This window comes from Urtica dioica, chromosome 8 (assembly GCF_054948205.1).
Source record: "Urtica dioica subsp. dioica isolate 48M chromosome 8, U.dioica_male_clone48M_v1_H2, whole genome shotgun sequence".
Classification (NCBI taxonomy): Eukaryota; Viridiplantae; Streptophyta; class Magnoliopsida; order Rosales; family Urticaceae; genus Urtica; species Urtica dioica.
The window spans coordinates 9,662,501-9,686,368 of NC_142763.1; the positions used below are offsets into that span (position 1 = coordinate 9,662,501).

General features: G+C 33.6%; 3 long non-coding RNA genes and 1 pseudogene across 5 annotated transcripts; 2 read left to right on the forward strand and 2 right to left on the reverse strand.

Moving 5' to 3' along the window:
* Positions 1-3,504: 3,504 nt before the first annotated feature.
* On the forward strand, positions 3,505-6,909 carry LOC149387925 (uncharacterized). 2 transcript variants are annotated; one of them, XR_016301040.1, is made up of 3 exons: positions 3,505-3,621; positions 3,750-3,811; positions 6,874-6,909. It is a non-coding gene; the product is annotated as an uncharacterized LOC149387925 (long non-coding RNA). The 2 variants fall into 2 exon arrangements; XR_016301039.1 differs by lacking the exon at positions 6,874-6,909 and having other exon boundaries at positions 3,750-3,819.
* A 2,400-nt stretch (positions 6,910-9,309) lies between these two features.
* LOC149387926 (cyclin-D3-3-like) lies at positions 9,310-10,739 on the reverse strand (annotated as a pseudogene).
* Positions 10,740-13,091: 2,352 nt separating this feature from the next.
* On the reverse strand, positions 13,092-14,707 carry LOC149387927 (uncharacterized). Of its 2 annotated transcripts, none has more exons than XR_016300817.1 (3): positions 14,063-14,707; positions 13,699-13,872; positions 13,092-13,440 (listed from the first exon to the last, which is right to left on the reverse strand). It is a non-coding gene; the product is annotated as an uncharacterized LOC149387927 (long non-coding RNA). The 2 variants fall into 2 exon arrangements; XR_016300816.1 differs by having other exon boundaries at positions 13,699-13,913.
* A 7,651-nt stretch (positions 14,708-22,358) lies between these two features.
* On the forward strand, positions 22,359-22,673 carry LOC149387928 (uncharacterized). Its single transcript, XR_016301060.1, has 2 exons — positions 22,359-22,475; positions 22,604-22,673. It is a non-coding gene; the product is annotated as an uncharacterized LOC149387928 (long non-coding RNA).
* The last annotated feature ends 1,195 nt before the right edge of the window (positions 22,674-23,868 follow it).

A 23,868-nucleotide genomic window follows, 5' to 3' on the forward strand; every position in this document is an offset into this window, starting at 1 on the left:
TATTTATGGGTAAGCTTTCATTTCTGAATATTAATTAGCAAAATAATATTTATTATTATTATTTTCACCATTGGATAAGATATGGTGACTGAACAACAAAATTTATGTCAAAGGAAAAAAAAAATTCTTATTTTTTTGCTATGATGTTGTGAACTTTGTGAGCTATGTTTTGTGCTAGAAGAAAAAGAAAGGCACAAAATGCTTGGTCTTTTCAATGAACTTTGGTAGAGAATCGGATACCATTACTAGAAACTAGCTATAATCTTATCAAGTTCATTGTATTATAAGATGTGTGAATCCGAAATTTACAAGTTTTTATTTTTATTTTTTTATTTGCATATTCCTTGAAATTCTATTATGCTTCTTAAGATACAAAATCGTAAATAGTTGCAACAAAACGAAAAGTTGAATAACTTTTTACTTCTTAATTTTATATAATAAAAAAAAAGGATACCACGATTGACCGCATACGCAAGAATTGCATTAGAAGGAAACTGACACCTCATAGACTATCCTCTGTTACCCGTTTGGAATTCAATATATGAGAGAATGAGAAAACACGAGTGATCATATAAATGGAAGTGAAATTAACAGGAAAAATAAAAATTATATCTTGTTTTTGATGTTATGGAAAATAAAGGGTAAATATGAGAATAAAGTGAGAAAATAGAAATTTATACGGCCCGCATTTAAAATTTAGACGCTTTATTTTCCACCCTATTTTTCATGAAAAATAGAATATATTTGTGAAAATTGTTTGTGATAGTGTTTTTTTTAAAACTAATATGGTCCAAATATTTATCACAAAAATAATCTTTTTCAAGTTTTTAATTGTCATTTTTTTTATGTTTATAGATTTTTTTTTAATCCAAAAATTGTTACTGTTTTGGGTTATATTTAATTTAATTTACTGTTTACTATTTTATTTAAAAGAAAGATGACATTTACAGTTTGAAAACCTCTAAACTTTGAAAGGATTCAAAACACCAACTATATTTGGAACGTTGCACTTTTAAAATACCATCCATGTAATTTTTCCAATGAAATCCCAATGTTAGTTAAACATTTTCCATCATAATTTCCTTTCTTTTATATATTCTCTCCATTTAAACAACACAAGAAAAATTGGGTATGCGTAAAACATGACAAATCTAATTAAGAAAAAACGACAACCAATTTAATTTTTATTGAATTATTTAGATTCGAGAAGATTCGATGGAAACCAGAGTAAAGAGAAACATATATTTAAAATTGAGATAATATCGAAATTATGATCATTTTGATAGTATCAAAACCCATTACTTGTGTTTTAATTTGGAACTATTACTGCCTTTTGTACATTCACCTTTTTAACTTTATTAATTTCCTTTTTCATTTCTCTTATAAATTACATCTCTTTTAATACTTCACTTTCATATTCTTTGAAGATTTATTGACGTACAAAAATTTATTGACAAAGATATCAATAGATCTTCAAAGAAATAATTTTTTTTTCCAGATTCCAAAAAACTTTTAAAAAATTATATTAATTTACTTCACATATCACTCCATTTCGCATACATTATATATTAATGAAAAGATCTAAACTCTAAACTAGGAAAAAAAATGTAAAGGAAGAACAAAATCTAACACGAAGAACAAAATAAATATCAAGAACGAAAATGAACCATACGTCGCTTTTATGCAGTCCGACGCCGTTAGCATTTAACAACCCATATAATCAGCCACGCAAGAGAGAGAGAGAGAGAGAGAGAGAGAGAGAGAGAGAGAGAGAGAGAGAGAGAGAGTTAAATGTGTTAGTTTATTTATTTTTTAAACATAATGTGTTTGTTAAAATATTAAATGTAATTAAATTAAATGATTAAGAAATAAATACAAAAAAAAATTAAATGACTAGTCATTTAGAAATATTTTGATACCAAACATTTCTCTCTCCTATAGATAAGTAATAATTTTTTTTATTAAAATGTAATTAATGAATTTTGGTACAAAATTATTAAAGTGATCATAATTCTAGTATTATTCCTTTAAAATGAGGATGTGGGTTTCTTTATTCTCACTCTCTTTGTTAATACTTTTGTGACGGGTTTTAATTTTTAGGAAAAACTTTTTATAGTTGAAGAAGTTGCTAACTTGCTATGAAAATTGTTCGTCATCGCCCACCGGGGATTCCTGAAAATAGTTAACAGTTTGCTAGCAAAAAAAAAAAAGAGAGAGAGAAAGAAAATAGTTAACAGTTAAATTAAGGTAGTATTAAGATTAAAAGAAAAACATTTTCCTCCGGCTTTTATATATACACATAGTGTGGTTAGATTCCTATATTCAACGCACAACCATATATATGTTAATTAGTTGTTTATTTATGATTTACGTCTTTTTCAAGGGCATATCACATCGTCATCGCAATACACAGCCATAATAATAGAAGTCACGTGACGAGGAATTAAGTGAGAAGAAGTAGATAGATAGAGTAAGAAGAGCTTTGTTGAACTTTTTGGGAACCACTGTGCTCTCTTCTTCTTCTTTTTCATCGCAAACTATTCTCATGCGCGTGACTTTTTGCTTGTGGTCTTAAAAAACAGCAGATAAGCCGGTGAACCCAATTTATATATGACGAACGACAATCTCATTTATGCAAAAATCAATAATTGCGATAGTTGAAATCAATGAACCATACATATATAAATCCGCTTTAATATATCACACGTTATTACGTATCAAGGTGACGAGGCAGAGGAAGGGAGTGTCAGAGAAGAGAGAGATTAATGTACCACCAGGTTTTGAGGAGAGCAGAGGTGAATGGACGTGTGAGCTTTCACAAACCCTAGCTAGCTTACGTAGCCTATAGGGTTAAAGCATTATAGCTAGCTAAAGCATTATAATAATAAAATAATATTAAAAACCCCCTCATAGAAAAGCTGAAAGCCCACCCTTTAGCCTATCTGTCACCCTTCCTCAGAAGCATCAGTTCCGTAGACTCATCGGAGGTATGCTGTAAAGTAAGGCTTTTTGTGTAACTCGTCTTGTGAACGTTGGAATCAATGAACGAGTTTTTTCCTTGAATCGAGTATTGTTGCAAATTATAATTTCACTAGAGCGTGAAATGGTCCTAGATTTAGAAAATAAATATTTAAGGTCAATTAAAGATTTCGGAATGAGTTGAGAATTTCGAGTTGGACTCGAATGATTTTAATTTCCCGAATAATATTTTCGGTGAGTCCTCGAGTACTAAGAAGAGTCTCGGGAGTGAAAATAATTTCCGAAACACCTTAAATATATTCAAAATAAATTAGAATCAACGAGAAATTATCTCGGTTTATTTTCTAAATCGTTTCCATTTAATTATGGACGAGATGTTTATTTTGAGAGTAAAAGGATCGATTTGCAAACAAAAGGTGGTTTATTTGAAAGGAAATTTGAGAATGAGGAAGTTAGTAGGATTATTTTTGGTCCTTATCCCATTAATTTCTCAGCCACACATATAGTATTCTAGACTCTTCTATTACCCTTATCTTTTCACTTTCACGTTGGAACAAACCAAAGCAAGAAGGGGAAAAAAAAAAACGCACGGAAGAAAAAAAAAAGAGAGAACAACGACCGAGAGACGCCGGAGTGGTTTAGGTGAGTTCGTCCTCTTCTTCTCCTTCCCGTTATTCATCTTCTTCATCTCCATTTCTTTTTCTTTTCCTTCGTTCATCTTCTTCAATCACGCTGAGAATCATTGGCTCCGATTTTGTTCTCTCCACAAGGTTGAGCGGGATTTCGTGGAGTAGGAGAAGCCGAGAGTTGTGGGTTCGTTTTCTACATCAAGGTAGGAAATCCAACTCGTTTTCTTTGTTTCTAGTCCGATTCCTATGTTTTCCTATTAGGGGTTTTTGAGTTCATTTGGTTGATTTCGTGGGTTGCTTGTGTTTGGGCTCGGTTTGTGCTTGTAGTGAGCTGAAATTATTTGAGTTAGGATTTTCAGATTTTTATGGATATTTTGGCCGAAAATTTGGAAGGGAAAATTGGGGGTTTTCATGTGTGATGCTTGAATCAGTTAATTGTTGATTAGGACTCTGATTTTAAGTGTTGAAAATTGGAGTTTTACTTGTTCAATTTCAGTTTTCACGTAAGTTGTGTTTTGGTTCACTTTTGGGCTGATTTTTGGAGGTTTCGGATTTCAGAGTATGTGCTTGGCTTTGAAGTATGTTGAGTGGATTTTTGTTTTGTCTGTGGTGTGGTACTGATATGCGTAGGATCGGATCTGAATTTGTGGTGTTTTTAGACGAGTCGGAGACTCGCTAGGATGTGAATAACATAGGTTCTTTTTAGAAAATTTACTTGGTTGAAAGTGTTGCTCGTCTTTGGTTTTTGTTGTTGTTGTTGCTGAGCGTGGGACGGGTTAGGATCGGGTGAGTGTTCGATTTCCGAATGCCTTGTTCGGGAATTGATTTCGAATCGAGAAACTTGGGTATCCTCGGTTCAATTTTTAATCTAACCATGCTCTCTTGTTGGTGCTGCGTGTCTCTCCGAGCTCGTACCGCAGGTACGAGGATGCAGCAAGGATGGTTCCGGCGAGTCGCGGGCGAGCAGCGAGGGCTGTTCGGGTTCAGCGACAAGGCAAAGAGGGGCTGTTCAGTTCGAGCGATACGTCAACGGCTCGGTGAGATGTCTTGAGGCTGTGACAGCGCGCAGCGACGGTGCAGACACGGGCTGCGAAACCTCAGCGTGTCGAGGCAGAGTGAGTTACGCAGCGACGACAGCGACTCGGCATCCTTTCGTTTCCGCGTCGGCGACGATGCGTTTGAACAGCGACGGCGGCGACGACGAGTCGTGAATGTACCGGCTCCCGACTCTAATTGTTAACCGAGTCGTTTCTACTAAAAGTCTTTTAACTATAATATGTAATATTATTCGTAAAATAGTTATGTACGTTTATGATACTAATCACGTGAGTTAGTGAGTTGTTTCGGATTCAAATCGGGTGCTTCAGGTGTGCTATGGTTCGTGGGTTCGAGATAAACCGAGAGTGTCGGTTTCCGTGAGTGTCGGTTTCCGTGAGTTACGAGTACCGAACGTGTGTGATTGAATCCGAAACATTCCCGTATTGTAATGTTTTTCAAAAATAATTTTATAACCTATAAGCTTATGATTAAGCTTAAAGTATTTTTGTTACAGCTCATAATTAAGCTAAACCATATTTTATGTTTCTTATTACAAGTATTAAGTTTTGAAAAAAAATAATTAAGTGGTTTTGAAAATAAAGGTTTGTACAACCTTACTTATTATTATTCTTTCTTGATTATTATTTAAGCTAAGTATTCTAATTATTTTTAATTAATTATTTTACTTATTATAACATATTTCCATAATTAAGATTAGTATTATTTTCAAAACCTATATCTATAGTTTTTAAACGGGTTGTTTTATTAACTAAGCTTATAGTCTAACCAACGGGTTATTCTAATTTCTATGATCTTAGAGGTAGGACTTTCTTTACAAGTCTAAGAGTAGTGATTTTGGTTCTTGTGGATCGTTGTGGAAAGGAACAAGTTTTTCTCCCTCTTGGGTTCTTAACGTTGAGTTTCGGTTCTAGTTTTGGGCTCGGCCCAAGGGATTTGGGTTATTAAATGCTTCCTTAGCATAGCTAATCTCGAGTTTCATGTTTAGTCGCTACTTGTAGGACTTGTTCTCTCTCTTGATCACTGTTTCATGTGGGAATCGTGTTCTTGTTTTCTCTGATTCTCTTAAGTAAGAACGTATGTTTTGCGTGTGACGGATATGAGTTCCGTGCGCCTTGTTCAGTTTCTCTGGGATGAGAATTTGTAGACTAGTATTTCTGCTAGTGCAGAACTAATGGTGTTCAACGCTCCATTTTATTCCTCAGATATTTTCAGCTATCGCCGTAACGATTAGGCGTTAGAGGGGGAAGGAGCTAGCGAATCAGGAGTCCATGTAAGTGGGAATTAAGTCAACTACTTACCAAGGGAATCACATGTTTATGTGCATTTTACTGTGTTAGTAAACAAGAGTAGTTGAAAGCCCATGAATTTGACAAACTAATCAAGATTAAGGCTTCGGCTACTATTATTGAAAATGTAGCTTCGGGTTTGTCCCGTTAAGTTCAAGCGTAACCCGCTAACAACCCAAGCCGTTTCTTATTTGATTAGTTAATCTTCCTTTGACTTACTAATTTTAGATTCACCCGATAGACGGGTTTACGGGAAAAGCAGGGACAGACGTTTCTCAGATTCCAGCTGAGATATCTGTTCTAGGGACTACAAGGGTCACACCTTGATTTCTCATTCAAAATACTATGACGAGCATATTAAACAATATTTAATCGAGTTTTACTCGAAACGATGCTCTTCCCGTTGTAGTTTAGGGCTGTACTCTGATTCCATCGGGTACCAAACATTTAAAAAGAACAGATGTCAGTGGTACCAGCAAGTCTGAAGACTTGTGTTTTTGTCAGGGATACCTGACGGGCGCAGTGTTGTAATTGGTAACTGCCGGCGTGCCGGGCACGTCTGAGCTTTCAGGGAGCTCCTGAGCGCCCCTATGATTGGAGATGGTACCATTAGAGGATCCTAGACGAAGTTTAAAACTTGGAGTCACCCTCATGATTAAATTGCTCGGGTCTGAGGGTTGGCTACTTGTCATTCTGAGGGTTGTTGCAGTGGGTGGTTGGATGACCTGAAGATCAGGATGACAAGTTCACATGTAGTAAGTATGCACGTGCTTGCATATCATATGATAGGAATCATATGTCTTTCATGCATAATTTATGTGTTATGTGCACGTCACATGTCATCTAGTCGCTTTTATTACTAGATAGACTCCCACTTGCTGAGTCTTTCGACTCATAGTTTATGACCCTTGGTAATGTAGGCAAAGGAAAGGCTTTACTCGGGTAGAAGGAGGAGATCTATTCCAGGCTTGCGTCGCTCGACCTGTGGCAATGAGAGTTTTTGTTTTAAACGGGGAAAAATGGTGTTTTATTATGTAACTAGTAAACTTGTATTCTAGTTACTTGTTTTGCGTCCATGTTTGTATATAAGTTATATGTAAGATATGTCCAAAACAAACGAGTGTGTTTTGTTATGTATATAGTCGCTATAAGACTTGTATGTGAAATAAAAGCGAAAAATTTCCCCGAAAATTCTATTACTTATGATATATGTCTTATAGCTATTTAATTTATTTCCGCTTACTATATACAAATGCTATGTTTATTTAAATATTCTGGAGGAAAGAGATGTAAGTACTTCGCGGCTCGCGTGCGAGCTAGAGCTCGCGGGTCGTGACATATGCATTGGCTGCTCTTAGGTTTGGTAAATTAGTACATTAGTTATTGAGTTACATGCTATTTATTTATTTAATTATGTTTTAGTATAAATAAGTGTTCGGAGTGGGTAGGCTTATGAAAAGAGTTGTTTAATCTATTATTTTAGACTATTAATTTTCTATTAGCTGGATAGTGGAGTCTAATCGGAGGGATTGGTTCACTTCTTGAATTGTGAACAGAGTTTATTTTCTAGTAGGTTTTGGTGTATTGGGCTCGGAATTGTGTATGGTTTTTCATATTGATTGATGATTCTATGAATTCAATCTCTCTATCTCTCTCTCACCCCTTCTTTGCCCACCCTGGATATACCTCCCATCCAAACGTTAACATATATGAATGCATAATACAAAAAAATTTAAAATTAGAATCAGAAGTGGCTTAACATTTCATTATTCAAAACAATGCATAAACGCAAGCTTTTTTCTTCTTAAACTGTTACAGAGATATAATGAAACTTGAAGAAAGCAAACAAGAATGGGTCAAACCGCCTTTCAAAATAGATTTGTTACTATCCACATACTCTCTCTCTCGGTTCTATTATTATAGGTACTATCATAACATTAAGTCCAACATCAGATATTTCTCATAACAATACAAAAATATTTTCAGACATGTTTTCTTTGTAGAATCTCGCAATCAAAACCAACTCATTAAAAGAGTTGTTGTTATATACTTCCTGAACTTTCATTTATCTACATAGATTAATTAAAAAAAAATTAAGAACAAGCTAATGAATCCTGAGCAAGCCACGTCGCTTTGGGCAGCTGTATTTTCTTTCCTCTCTTATACGCTTGACATTTGTCTATATATATATAAATACAGCTGTTTTTTGCTCATAAAAAACGCATTATTGCGAAATTCTTCCTTATTATAACGTGGCAAATGTTATTACATGTCTGTTACTTGTCAGCAGCTGCTAAACACAAGCAAGGTGGTACAATCACGATCTCTCCAATTCTTAACTTAGTCATTAGTCATTGCATGTTATGCTTTTTCAGCCAGATGTCTCCCTCTACGATAACAAGTTTTATTTAACGGCGTTCACTATATGTAATAACAGTTACTACAATTATCAATTATGTGTTTCTGATTTTTTCTTTCTAAATCTCGTATAGTTAATAATTAATATTTATTTTTTAATTGAGCTGTATTTCAGCCTGAATCCAGGAAAGAGAGCATTCAAGGACTTTTACGTTTCAATTTTTTGTTATGTAGTATCATAAATTGCACGTGTTTGATTATTCTTTGTATAATACATGCATGTATGATTTCAATTATTTATGGGTAAGCTTTCATTTCTGAATATTTTAAATAAAAAAGTGTGTTATAAACTACTATAGCGTAAAAAAACAAGTAATTCTAAAACCCATTTGTTAAACTACCATTAATCAATTTAAACAGCAAACAAAAAACAAAACTATGATAAACTGTCATTAACACTTATCAACAATTATATGGAGAAAGAAAATTAATTAAATATTAATTAAGTTAAGAAACTGCCATGTAAATAATTTATTATTTTATTTATTTTTTAATTTAAAACCGGTCAAAAGGTATTTTTGACCCTTTCGATTAGTTCATAAGTTGAGTAACGAATTTTCAATTATCAATCGAACGTTGGCTGTTAAAATAAAATTGGATAATTTACAAGAATCCCCTCTGAACTATTACTCGATTAACGAAGTGCACCCTCAACTCGGATTTTCATCAAAAATTACTCTGAACTCGTATATCTGTTCACTTTTGCCCCTTCCGTCAAATTTTTACTAACTCTGTTAACAATTTTATGACGTGGATGTCATATGTGACTTAAATTAATACCCTCTATTATTATTATTTTTTTTATTATTGTTACTCTCTCTCTCTCTCTCTCTCTCTCTCTCTCTCTCCTGACACATACACGCTAACAAATCAATACACACATAAACCCATTTATATATACAACTTTTTTTTAAAAAAAATTTAATTAAATATAATGTACAAACCCAACATTTTTTTAAACGATTAAAGATTAAGATATTACACATATGCGTCATCTTCCCTATGAAATAAAAGTATAAAACGAAGGCCAGGATTTCTGGTTCAATCTCTGTGACCGCCATTAACGCACAATTAAAAAAAAACGTAAAAGGGATGAATCGCTCACTGACAATATGTTGGAGCTCGTACTTTCCGGCGCCGACATCTCCGACAACGACTCTGTTCCCACCAGCTTCGGTCCCAAACCAGAGACCCATTTCCACGGTGGAGACTCAAGCTCTCTCTCTCCGGAAGCGACAACTCAGCCTCTCCTCTCTCGCCATACTGATTCTTGACGGGTTTATCTCCAACTCTCCCATGGCCATTTCCATGGCCGTCTCTGCTTTAGAGCTCGAGCTCGAGAGGTACACCGATTCCGAGCAAGGCTTTACTCTTCTAAAGCCCTCTTCTTGGGTTAAGGTCTTCGCCTCGAAAACGAATCTAGATTCTTCAACCTAAAAAGTCCATCCATTCACATTAATAGGTTAGGAAAAAAAAAAGAAAAAAAAAAGAGATCATCGCCGCCATTGGGGAATTTCAACAAGCACTTGGCGTGCAACTTACTTGAAGGTCCAAGAGAAGCGGCACTTGGGTCTCCTCGACCTTGGCGGCGAGGGAGAGGCAAGCCACGGCGGCGAGTTGACTCATCCACGGCTTGTCTCTCTGGAACTGGAGGCTCGAAACGAACCTGTCGAAGTATCTGGTAATGCGTCTGAACGGTCAGAATCCAATCCACGCCCTCTCGCCGAGCCTTCGCCGCGGACGCGTCCGAGCTCAGATCGCTAATCTGTGCCTCTTCTTTCCCGATTAGGGATGTGAGCTCGTCGTCTTCCCAGAAAAGGTCGTTCTCGAGGAGGACCGGAGGGAGAATCGACTCCATTACGTCGGAATCGTCGGCCAGAGCCTCGTCGAAGTCATCTTCCTCGCAGAACAGAGCGTCGAGGGCCATCGGAGGGTTTTGAAGCTGCTGAGATTCGTCACTTAAAGCCGTGGCAAACGCGTTGTGGAAAAGAGAGAGCCTTTTTGCTGTTGCTATGCTGTGAGCATAAGGAGGAGATCGGAGAGGCTCAATCTGAGGGCTATATCCATATCTGAACCAGCTTCTCTCTCTAGAGATTTTTCTTTTTCTGTAAAATTTTTAATTTATTAAAATAAATAATAATAACAATAATAATAATAATAATAATAATAATAATAATAATAATAATAATAATAATAATAATAGAGGGTATTAATTTAAGTCACATATGACATCCACGTCATAAAATTGTTAACAGAGTTAGTAAAAATTTGACGGAAGGGGCAAAAGTGAACAGATATACGAGTTCAGAGTAATTTTTGATGAAAATCCGAGTTGAGGGTGCACTTCGTTAATCGAGTAATAGTTCATGGGGGATTCTTGTAAATTATCCAATAAAATTTCAATGATTGAAGAAGGCTATTTAACTGCAGTGCTAAATAAAATTATTACAAAATTATACAATACAGATTGCAATTATGTTGGTAGTCCTAATTCATGATTTCATCATAATAATTTGAGTTTTTACCTACGTGCGTCAAAATTGGCCAAGCGCAAACGCACCTGCAAAATGAACGCTCTTATTAATTTTATCATCGAAATTAACATTTTTGAAGTAGTATTTGTGTCTTTCGCTCATTCAATTATTTTGTATACTCTTATCATTGTTATCACTTTAATTTTTTTTTTATACAGTACCATGTAATTGTATACTAAAATATGTAGACTGAAATTGTATAATTGTGTAATATATATACTAAAGAGTGTATATTGAATGTATTAATATCCTAAATATTTCAAAAAAAAAAAGAAAAACATTATAATGTTTTGAAAGAAGCGTATAAGCGTTAGTATTGTAATTTTCCCACTTATTACACATTTTTGTTGAAAATGGGCCTTAGTGCATATAGGTCAGGTCATGATATAATATGTTATCTATTATGCAGTGATTGTATATTATATACGTAGTGTATTGTAGGTCAGGTCTCTCTCTCTCTCTCTCCCTCTTCTCACTTCGTCTCTCTCCTCTCCCCTCTCTCATCTTCTTCTTCCTCATTTTGCTTCCGCCATTTTATTTTTCCAGAATATGAGTTTATAGTTTCAAGCCGAAAACGACATAACATGGACAAACGGCATGTCATTTTCAGAGAAAATCAAACGAAATAACATGGAAAAACGACTTTCATGAGTTCGTCGGCCGTTTTCCCGGCGAAAACGACACCGCCGGCGAAAATCGGGGAATTTCGGCGACATTTAAATCCATGTTTGCAAGTATACCCCTTGATAAAAAGGCATTATAAAAAGTTATATCCCTCAAAAACACTCTCCCAGAAAGATAAAGACTTAAAAAACAACTTAATTTGCATTCAGTCCCATATACATTCTTCCAATTAGTCGTATAGTGTTTGTGGCGACATTAACTGTAATCGTCCAAAGTTACAATAGCTGGTAAGATTATTGAAGAATGATATTGGCTTTCACCAAATAAGACACACTTGATTTCATCACATCGTTCCTACAAAAGGGTTTTTCCGGTCACCACCATTCCAAAAGGGCTTTTCGGTCACCACCGTCCTCCAATTCTAGGGTTTTGAATCTGCAGAAATTACATATAATCCATACATAGATATATATGTTATTTTGCTTATATTTTGTTTTTTGTTATATATAGCTAATAATGTAGGTTTAGGGTTTGCAATAAACGGGAAGTTATTTTTGCTTCTAATAAATAAAAAATGTACATAATGAGACTTCAAATTTCTTCTTCTTCTTTTTAATAATTATGACATCAGACATCAAAACACCCTTTTACGATAAAAACGTGTCGAAACACTTGCCACTAAATAGATTCCAGCTCTTAGAAACATTCCAATGTATGCACACTGATACAGATGGTATTGAAAAGAACATCTCAAAATTACATATACAACACTTAAACTAAGCCAAACAAAGCTTTTGTTTTGTAGTTGCTAAAAAAAAATACTAGTTCATAACAGAACTCATATGTTATTTGTATGGGTGAATTATTTCTTCAGATATATCTTAACAGTGGAATAAATATACGGATTGCAATAATCTGTCAGGATAAAGTAAAATAAAAAGGTATTCAAAACATTAAATGGAAAGAGTGGATTTTCAAAACTAGCTTTCGGTAGGAAAATCACGCATCAGAAATACGAAATGAACTTGATCATCGATACACTCATAATCAAATGAGAATCTGTAAATTGTATGCCACGCTGAAATTAGAGGTCAGCCCTAGAAATATACATATACATAAAAAACCCTAGAGATGTATGTAGATCGGCAAAATTTTAAAATCAATGCGTCTGTAATAAAAGCAAAAGATTAACTCTACTATCATAAAAATACCCCACGAACAATATAACACAGTAAATAAAAAAAATAAAAAAAATTTAGATTAAAAAACACCAGGTTATACCAGAGGGACTTTAGGTGATAATGTTGTATATCAAAGTGACGACGACAGAAAGATAGAGAGCACGAATGAGTGAGATGCTATAGCTTCCATGCATTTCAAATCATCTGTGCTCTCTATCTTCTGTCAGCATCTATAAACATACACCCAATGTCTCCTTTAATTAACACAAACATAAATATAATATGTATATATATATATTATTATATATATATAAAGGAGAATCCGGAATCACTATTCACGCAGACTCATATTACTGTTAAGTCTACAGTACACTTAAAAAATTTGACAAAAATACCCTTTAAAAGTCTCATAATTACATGGCATGCCAATGTCATTCTGATTAAAATATTACAACTACTCCTAAAAGAAAAAAAAATCACAAAAATGCCACTCTGACTTAGAATATTCTGGAATACAAACCGACATCCACATATGACAGTTTTAAATCGTTGGAGCTGCCCGAAGTAAATTAATTGTCTGGAATTCTCCAGATATTTGCATTGCAAAAATCATCAACAGCTATTTCATGAAATTTCTGGAAAGTTTTTCATTTCTTTCCAAGCGGCCTATATATTCCATGCTCCTTCACCGAAGAAATCGACACCAACTTCTGCTCTTTCGTCTTCAAAACTACAATCAGACCAATACAACAAATTCAGCCATTGTACATCAATATGTAACAATCTGACCACAATCAATTTCTATTTGTTGTGTTTAACTTCATTTTTTAATCTTTTGTTCATTCTTTTACTTTTTTTTTTTTTTTACTTTTGTTCATTCTTTTACTTTTTTTTTTTTTTTACTTTTGTTCATTCTTTTACTTTTTTTTGTTCATTCTCTTTGTTCAGTCTCACTTTTCCTCCATCACCACACGTAACAAAATCAGACCTGATCGGCGAGGTAACGTTCACCCGTGGATCAGTTCGAACCACCACTTGAAGTTGAAGATGCGGCAATGGCAGTCCTCGAAGCCGAGTGTATGTGATCCGCAATACTCAGCCTAAGATAGTAAATAAGCCGGAAGATCTAGACCTTCAACTTCGACATCAGCGCAGAACTAATCTTGACGAACATGGGGAAATGATCAAGTAAATTAGAACAGTCTGGAGAAAAAGTGTATATTTCAGAATAGAACAAAAACAATACAATCGAGAACAATAAGAGAAAGAAAGAAAAGCTGGACTCATGAGAGATCGAGTATCGCACAAAAAAAAAATAGATTAATTAAATTGTTTTGATAGGAAAGGATTACCAGAAGATCCTACTTGATGAAGTTCAGAAGATCTTCCCCTTAAAAAAATAATGGAGCATCTGTCAACAAATTGGAAATATATAAGCTTTATTTTTATTAGTCTTTCTATAGAAAATTGCTTAATACTAATACCCAGATAAGTGTTTTACCATGAAAAAATAAAATAAAAAAATCCCTCCATAATATTTCCAAAAAAATGTTAGCAGAACTTAAATCACAACATCATCAAAATGAGACCTGATCGGCGAAGTAGCCTTCACCCGTGGATGGAGAAGTGGTGGTCTCATTCTTTTCGTTGATGAGAGGCTGGGATTTTTTGGGAAAAGTTTTTTGCATCAGAAAGAAAGAAATATTTTTCTTATAACAAGTTAAATACTTATTTTTCTTATTTTGGGCAAATGAAACAAAAAAAGAAAACCCTACAGAGAATAAAAAAGTAGAGGTATAACTACTGAAAAATAATACGTTTGAGATGCGATTACCGGTTCAAATAAATCGAATACGAACTGTCTGATACCGAGACCGATACCATAGACGTTTCACCGCAGCCACATATTTCTACTATGTCCGAGACTATGGCGTGCATATGTATTTTTGGTGGTAGTAAAAAATGGAGGTTTCGCCATTGACGATCGGTATAGAGAGAGAGGGGGAAGCGGCTGTGAAAAGAGAAATGCAGAGGAGATAATGGGGTAGTAGGGTTTCAGATGGGCTTTATAAAAGCCCACTATTCTTTTTTAAAAGAAAGCCCACTAGAATAATACACATTTGTAGAGCAATTTTAATAAAAACACACAAAAATATAGCATCATAGACTGTATTTGCAACTTTGCATATTGTCTTCGATGTAGTTTCTCTTATATTTACAATGATGTTATTGATCTATTTCGTATATGTTTTGTATCAACTATCTCAAATTACATGTAAAAAACAATAAAGAAAAAGGTGTAGAAGCTAAATATTTATTTATAATTAGAAATGTGTATTTTATAAAAAAAAAAAAAATTGTGATTTTCAATAATAATACAAATATTAACTATGAAGAAAATTTCCTTACTTAGATGTATATATAATCTATATTTGCAATTTTGTATTTATTCTCTATTTGATTTTTAGAAATAGGATTTGTAATATGGTAATTATTGTATATGTGTATATAATTTTTTTCATTGAAGTAAAATAAAATATAACATTGGTACAATTTGAGTTGTACAATTCAGTCATTATAAATTAAGATATGTAAATATATGTATGAAATATTATTGATGTAATCTTAACAATTAGTAAGTTATTTGACGTCATGTTCATCATTAATTTTTTTTTTATTATTTCAATAATTTACTGTTAAAAGACATCAAGCAACGCGCGGGCATTTTGCTTGTATATATATATATATATATATATACATCAAGCGAGAGGGAGAGAGTAGCGGTAATATTTTTTTTAAATGCTTCTAGCGGTGATATTAACTTTTTGTGGTTGATACTTGATATAGGCAAATTTAGAGAGTGGGAGAGAGAGAGAGAGAGAGAGAGATGAGAAGCGCAGTGATGTTATTAACTTCTGTGTTTGTTGAAAGATATGAAAACTTGTTGTGGATGAAGTCTATATTTATAGGGAAACTTGTGGTTATGCAATCATTATTTTAAATTGTCTTTTATTACTTGTTAATTCGTGAGAAACAATAAGCTTATATTAAAAAAAAAAATTGTGAGCCTATGAACGCAAAACAATAAATATATGGAGAGCAAGTTGAGCAAACAAAAAGTTGATCATGCTCGAGTAGAAGCATAGACAACTCACACATTTACAGTTAAAAATATGTCCTATTGGGACTTTTGTCTTCATATATGAATCTGCTTTTAAATTTTGATATATATATATATATATATATAAAATTTAAACTAATAATTTGAGTTCATGGCTGAAACAAAAAATAATTCGTTGAATGTTCTGCATCCCACCATTATTGCATCCCACTCATACTGGCAATCATGCATGGTGTCCTTTTTGTGCTTTGAAACTTGTTATTTAGGAAAGAGAGAAATTTTGTATTAAGAGCAAGACTAAAACACACAATTACACATAGGTTTGACTGGACCTTTTTATTTTTTCCTTTCAAGAACCAGTAAACTGGCTGATATTTGATATTTGGTTTGGTTTATAATAACACAAATACATATATAATACTATACATAAATTCCATAGACATACATATATCTTATATGTTTACACATGACAAGTATATACTTATAACCATATTTTTTAATCAAGTGAACAATTAAATGAGTTGAAATAATTAAGCATATGATAAAATAATTATTTTAATTTACCCTTATGAAATAAATTTAGACACATCTGCCTTTCCTGAAATTTTATTTCCTGCTCAATACACACACACACACACACACACACACACACACACACACACACATATATATATATATATATATATATATATATATATATTGTTGTCGTATTATATATAATGTTTCATGCGTAAACATGGCTTTTTGAATAGAAAGTGGATATTTATTTTAGTTCACATTCATGTGTCTTGAAACTTCACAGTGGCACTTGCATGGTTAATTCTATTCGAACCATTATTTGTTTGGTTAGAGAGAAATGTCATTTAATGTTATGTCCAACAAAATAACTAATAAAACGAGGTGGGACATGAATGAAATGTAAAAAATTTCGGTTGGCAGAAGATAAAAGCATTAGGGTAAGCAAAAAAAAAAAAAAAAAAAACTGCAAGAGATAAGTTTTTTTTTTTTTTTTTTTTTTCAGAAAGAGATAAGGTTAATAATTAATGTTACAATGACAACACTCACGTTGCCAAGAGATGTATGACAACACAAAAGAGAATCCCTCGTCACACATGTCATATCTCTAGCTTGTCTCATTGATTCACACACATAGGGGTTGAAAAAAAAAGAGAGTATATATATTGTTGTCGTATTATATATAATGTTTCATGCGTAAACATGGCTTTTTGAATAGAAAGTGGATATTTATTTTAGTTCACATTCATGTGTCTTGAAACTTCACAGTGACACTTGCATGGTTAATTCTATTCGAACCATTAGTTGTTTGAATGAAATGTCATTTAACGTTATGTCCAACAAAATAACTAATAAAACGAGGTGGGACTTTAATTAAACGAGGTGGGACATGAATGAAATGTAAAAAATTTCAGTTGGCAGAAGATAAAAGCATTGGGGTAAGCAAAAAAAAAAAAAAAAAAAGGCTGCAAAAGATAAGTTTATTTTTTTCAGAAAGAGATAAGGTTAATAATTATGTGATAAGGTTATGTTACGACAACACTCACGTTGCCAAGAGATGTATGACAACACAAAAGATGTATGACAACACAAAAGAAAATTGCTTTCCTTTTCTCATGTCTTGGTAATTTTGGCTCCAAAATGTTCATTTAATACGTGGTTCGTGGGATAGTCCAGAACTATAGATGTTTTTGTTAGGACTGGAAATATAATTTATATGTTGACTGTCACTTAGTTTATAAATAGAGGTTAGAAATAATCATTTACCTTTGTGCAAGGCTAGCCTTCTGAGAGAGTTTGGGGTCTCTCGAATTCCTTGATTATCTTGTATTCAGTACCATTCTATTGAAATCTTCAAGGCTCATATCAGCTTTCTTTCTTCTTGTGAAATCGAAAAACACATATAAAATGATCCACTATTTAGAGCACTTACAGAATTTTGTCTAAATGATGGTATTCATGTTGATCGAAGATGATCTCCATTCTCGTGCCACTAAACTATAAGCCTAAATCCAAAAGAAGGGACAAAATATTAAAAGTTAATTTATCGTTCACAATGTGATTTCAGTGTTCAACAATAATTAAAGTGAATCAGAAGAAGAATGTTTCGCTGACTTGATCATAATTTTTTTTTGTTGGTATACTATATTCAAAAGATACCGACAGTAGAGTTGAAAGACGTCGAACTCAAGCCCGTGGGAGAAAATCCACGGGATTCCGAGGACGAACCGAACACAAACGAAATAGGAGAAACCGAGGAAGAAATCCTGCTTTCCAGCTGCAAACTTGACCATATTCACCAAGCTCGAGCTCCCACAAACGAAGCGCTTCACGTCAGGCGAGTCAAAGGTCTCTTTGTGCCTCACGCTTTCGCTCCGTTCTTAAGAGCCCCTCCTCAGAAGCATCACTTCCGTAGACTCATCCTGACTTTTTTAGTTCTACTTAGCATGGTACACTCGTTTGGTAAATTAGTACATTAGTTATTGAGTTCCATGCTATTTTAATTATGTTTTAGTATAAATAAGTGTTCGGAGTACTGGGTAGGCTTATGAAAAGAGTTGTTTAATCTATTATTTTAGACTATTAATTTTCTATTAGCTGGATAGTGGAGTCTAATCGGAGGGATTGGTTCACTTCTTGAATTGTGAACATAGTTTATTTTCTAGTAGGTTTTGGTGTATTGGTCTCGGAATTGTGTGTGGTTTTTCATATTGATTGATGATTCTATGAATTCATTCTTGAGTTTTGGGTTTTTTTTTTATTATTTTTTTTATCACGTATGATTAATAATTGGTAATAACAGTTACTACAATTATCAATTATGGGTTTCTGATTTTTTCTTTCTAAATCTCGTATAGTTAATAATTAATATTTATTTTTTAATTGAGCTGTATTTCAGCCTGAATCCAGGAAAGAGAGCATTCAAGGACTTTTACGTTTCAATTTTTTGTTATGTAGTATCATAAATTGCACGTGTTTGATTATTCTTTGTATAATACATGCATGTATGATTTCAATTATTTATGGGTAAGCTTTCATTTCTGAATATTAATTAGCAAAATAATATTTATTATTATTATTTTCACCATTGGATAAGATATGGTGACTGAACAACAAAATTTATGTCAAAGGAAAAAAAAAATTCTTATTTTTTTGCTATGATGTTGTGAACTTTGTGAGCTATGTTTTGTGCTAGAAGAAAAAGAAAGGCACAAAATGCTTGGTCTTTTCAATGAACTTTGGTAGAGAATCGGATACCATTACTAGAAACTAGCTATAATCTTATCAAGTTCATTGTATTATAAGATGTGTGAATCCGAAATTTACAAGTTTTTATTTTTATTTTTTTATTTGCATATTCCTTGAAATTCTATTATGCTTCTTAAGATACAAAATCGTAAATAGTTGCAACAAAACGAAAAGTTGAATAACTTTTTACTTCTTAATTTTATATAATAAAAAAAAAGGATACCACGATTGACCGCATACGCAAGAATTGCATTAGAAGGAAACTGACACCTCATAGACTATCCTCTGTTACCCGTTTGGAATTCAATATATGAGAGAATGAGAAAACACGAGTGATCATATAAATGGAAGTGAAATTAAGAGGAAAAATAAAAATTATATCTTGTTTTTGATGTTATGGAAAATAAAGGGTAAATATGAGAATAAAGTGAGAAAATAGAAATTTATACGGCCCGCATTTAAAATTTAGACGCTTTATTTTCCACCCTATTTTTCATGAAAAATAGAATATATTTGTGAAAATTGTTTGTGATAGTGTTTCTTTTAAAACTAATATGGTCCAAATATTTATCACAAAAATAATCTTTTTCAAGTTTTTAATTGTCATTTTTTTTATGTTTATAGATTTTTTTTAATCCAAAAATTGTTACTGTTTTGGGTTATATTTAATTTAATTTACTGTTTACTATTTTATTTAAAAGAAAGATGACATTTACAGTTTGAAAACCTCTAAACTTTGAAAGGATTCAAAACACCAACTATATTTGGAACGTTGCACTTTTAAAATACCATCCATGTAATTTTTCCAATGAAATCCCAATGTTAGTTAAACATTTTCCATCATAATTTCCTTTCTTTTATATATTCTCTCCATTTAAACAACACAAGAAAAATTGAGTATGCGTAAAACATGAAAAATCTAATTAAGAAAAAACGACAACCAATTTAATTTTTATTGAATTATTTAGATTCGAGAAGATTCGATGGAAACCAGAGTAAAGAGAAACATATATTTAAAATTGAGATAATATCGAAATTATGATCATTTTGATAGTATCAAAACCCATTACTTGTGTTTTAATTTGGAACTATTACTGCCTTTTGTACATTCACCTTTTTAACTTTATTAATTTCCTTTTTCATTTCTCTTATAAATTACATCTCTTTTAATACTTCACTTTCATATTCTTTGAAGATTTATTGACGTACAAAAATTTATTGACAAAGATATCAATAGATCTTCAAAGAAATAAGTTTTTTTTCCAGATTCCAAAAAACTTTTAAAAAATTATATTAATTTACTTCACATATCACTCCATTTCGCATACATTATATATTAATGAAAAGATCTAAACTCTAAACTAGGAAAAAAATGTAAAGGAAGAACAAAATCTAACACGAAGAACAAAATAAATATCAAGAACGAAAATGAACCATACGTCGCTTTTATGCAGTCCGACGCCGTTAGCATTTAACAACCCATATAATCAGCCACGCAAGAGAGAGAGAGAGAGAGAGAGAGAGAGAGAGAGAGAGAGAGAGAGAGTTAAATGTGTTAGTTTATTTATTTTTTAAACATAATGTGTTTGTTAAAATATTAAATGTAATTAAATTAAATGATTAAGAAATAAATACAAAAAAAAATTAAATGACTAGTCATTTAGAAATATTTTGATACCAAACATTTCTCTCTCCTATAGATAAGTAATAATTTTTTTTATTAAAATGTAATTAATGAATTTTGGTACAAAATTATTAAAGTGATCATAATTCTAGTATTATTCCTTTAAAATGAGGATGTGGGTTTCTTTATTCTCACTCTCTTTGTTAATACTTTTGTGACGGGTTTTAATTTTTAGGCAAAACTTTTTATAGTTGAAGAAGTTGCTAACTTGCTATGAAAATTGTTCGTCATCGCCCACCGGGGATTCCTGAAAATAGTTAACAGTTTGCTAGCAAAAAAAAAAAAGAGAGAGAGAAAGAAAATAGTTAACAGTTAAATTAAGGTAGTATTAAGATTAAAAGAAAAACATTTTCCTCCGGCTTTTATATATACACATAGTGTGGTTAGATTCCTATATTCAACGCACAACCATATATATGTTAATTAGTTGTTTATTTATGATTTACGTCTTTTTCAAGGGCATATCACATCGTCATCGCAATACACAGCCATAATAATAGAAGTCACGTGACGAGGAATTAAGTGAGAAGAAGTAGATAGATAGAGTAAGAAGAGCTTTGTTGAACTTTTTGGGAACCACTGTGCTCTCTTCTTCTTCTTTTTCATCGCAAACTATTCTCATGCGCGTGACTTTTTGCTTGTGGTCTTAAAAAACAGCAGATAAGCCGGTGAACCCAATTTATATATGACGAACGACAATCTCATTTATGCAAAAATCAATAATTGCGATAGTTGAAATCAATGAACCATACATATATAAATCCGCTTTAATATATCACACGTTATTACGTATCAAGGTGACGAGGCAGAGGAAGGGAGTGTCAGAGAAGAGAGAGATTAATGTACCACCAGGTTTTGAGGAGAGCAGAGGTGAATGGACGTGTGAGCTTTCACAAACCCTAGCTAGCTTACGTAGCCTATAGGGTTAAAGCATTATAGCTAGCTAAAGCATTATAATAATAAAATAATATTAAAAACCCCCTCATAGAAAAGCTGAAAGCCCACCCTTTAGCCTATCTGTCACCCTTCCTCAGAAGCATCAGTTCCGTAGACTCATCGGAGGTATGCTGTAAAGTAAGGCTTTTTGTGTAACTCGTCTTGTGAACGTTGGAATCAATGAACGAGTTTTTTCCTTGAATCGAGTATTGTTGCAAATTATAATTTCACTAGAGCGTGAAATGGTCCTAGATTTAGAAAATAAATATTTAAGGTCAATTAAAGATTTCGGAATGAGTTGAGAATTTCGAGTTGGACTCGAATGATTTTAATTTCCCGAATAATATTTTCGGTGAGTCCTCGAGTACTAAGAAGAGTCTCGGGAGTGAAAATAATTTCCGAAACACCTTAAATATATTCAAAATAAATTAGAATCAACGAGAAATTATCTCGGTTTATTTTCTAAATCGTTTCCATTTAATTATGGACGAGATGTTTATTTTGAGAGTAAAAGGATCGATTTGCAAACAAAAGGTGGTTTATTTGAAAGGAAATTTGAGAATGAGGAAGTTAGTAGGATTATTTTTGGTCCTTATCCCATTAATTTCTCAGCCACACATATAGTATTCTAGACTCTTCTATTACCCTTATCTTTTCACTTTCACGTTGGAACAAACCAAAGCAAGAAGGGGAAAAAAAAAAACGCACGGAAGAAAAAAAAAAGAGAGAACAACGACCGAGAGACGCCGGAGTGGTTTAGGTGAGTTCGTCCTCTTCTTCTCCTTCCCGTTATTCATCTTCTTCATCTCCATTTCTTTTTCTTTTCCTTCGTTCATCTTCTTCAATCACGCTGAGAATCATTGGCTCCGATTTTGTTCTCTCCACAAGGTTGAGCGGGATTTCGTGGAGTAGGAGAAGCCGAGAGTTGTGGGTTCGTTTTCTACATCAAGGTAGGAAATCCAACTCGTTTTCTTTGTTTCTAGTCCGATTCCTATGTTTTCCTATTAGGGGTTTTTGAGTTCATTTGGTTGATTTCGTGGGTTGCTTGTGTTTGGGCTCGGTTTGTGCTTGTAGTGAGCTGAAATTATTTGAGTTAGGATTTTCAGATTTTTATGGATATTTTGGCCGAAAATTTGGAAGGGAAAATTGGGGGTTTTCATGTGTGATGCTTGAATCAGTTAATTGTTGATTAGGACTCTGATTTTAAGTGTTGAAAATTGGAGTTTTACTTGTTCAATTTCAGTTTTCACGTAAGTTGTGTTTTGGTTCACTTTTGGGCTGATTTTTGGAGGTTTCGGATTTCAGAGTATGTGCTTGGCTTTGAAGTATGTTGAGTGGATTTTTGTTTTGTCTGTGGTGTGGTACTGATATGCGTAGGATCGGATCTGAATTTGTGGTGTTTTTAGACGAGTCGGAGACTCGCTAGGATGTGAATAACATAGGTTCTTTTTAGAAAATTTACTTGGTTGAAAGTGTTGCTCGTCTTTGGTTTTTGTTGTTGTTGTTGCTGAGCGTGGGACGGGTTAGGATCGGGTGAGTGTTCGATTTCCGAATGCCTTGTTCGGGAATTGATTTCGAATCGAGAAACTTGGGTATCCTCGGTTCAATTTTTAATCTAACCATGCTCTCTTGTTGGTGCTGCGTGTCTCTCCGAGCTCGTACCGCAGGTACGAGGATGCAGCAAGGATGGTTCCGGCGAGTCGCGGGCGAGCAGCGAGGGCTGTTCGGGTTCAGCGACAAGGCAAAGAGGGGCTGTTCAGTTCGAGCGATACGTCAACGGCTCGGTGAGATGTCTTGAGGCTGTGACAGCGCGCAGCGACGGTGCAGACACGGGCTGCGAAACCTCAGCGTGTCGAGGCAGAGTGAGTTACGCAGCGACGACAGCGACTCGGCATCCTTTCGTTTCCGCGTCGGCGACGATGCGTTTGAACAGCGACGGCGGCGACGACGAGTCGTGAATGTACCGGCTCCCGACTCTAATTGTTAACCGAGTCGTTTCTACTAAAAGTCTTTTAACTATAATATGTAATATTATTCGTAAAATAGTTATGTACGTTTATGATACTAATCACGTGAGTTAGTGAGTTGTTTCGGATTCAAATCGGGTGCTTCAGGTGTGCTATGGTTCGTGGGTTCGAGATAAACCGAGAGTG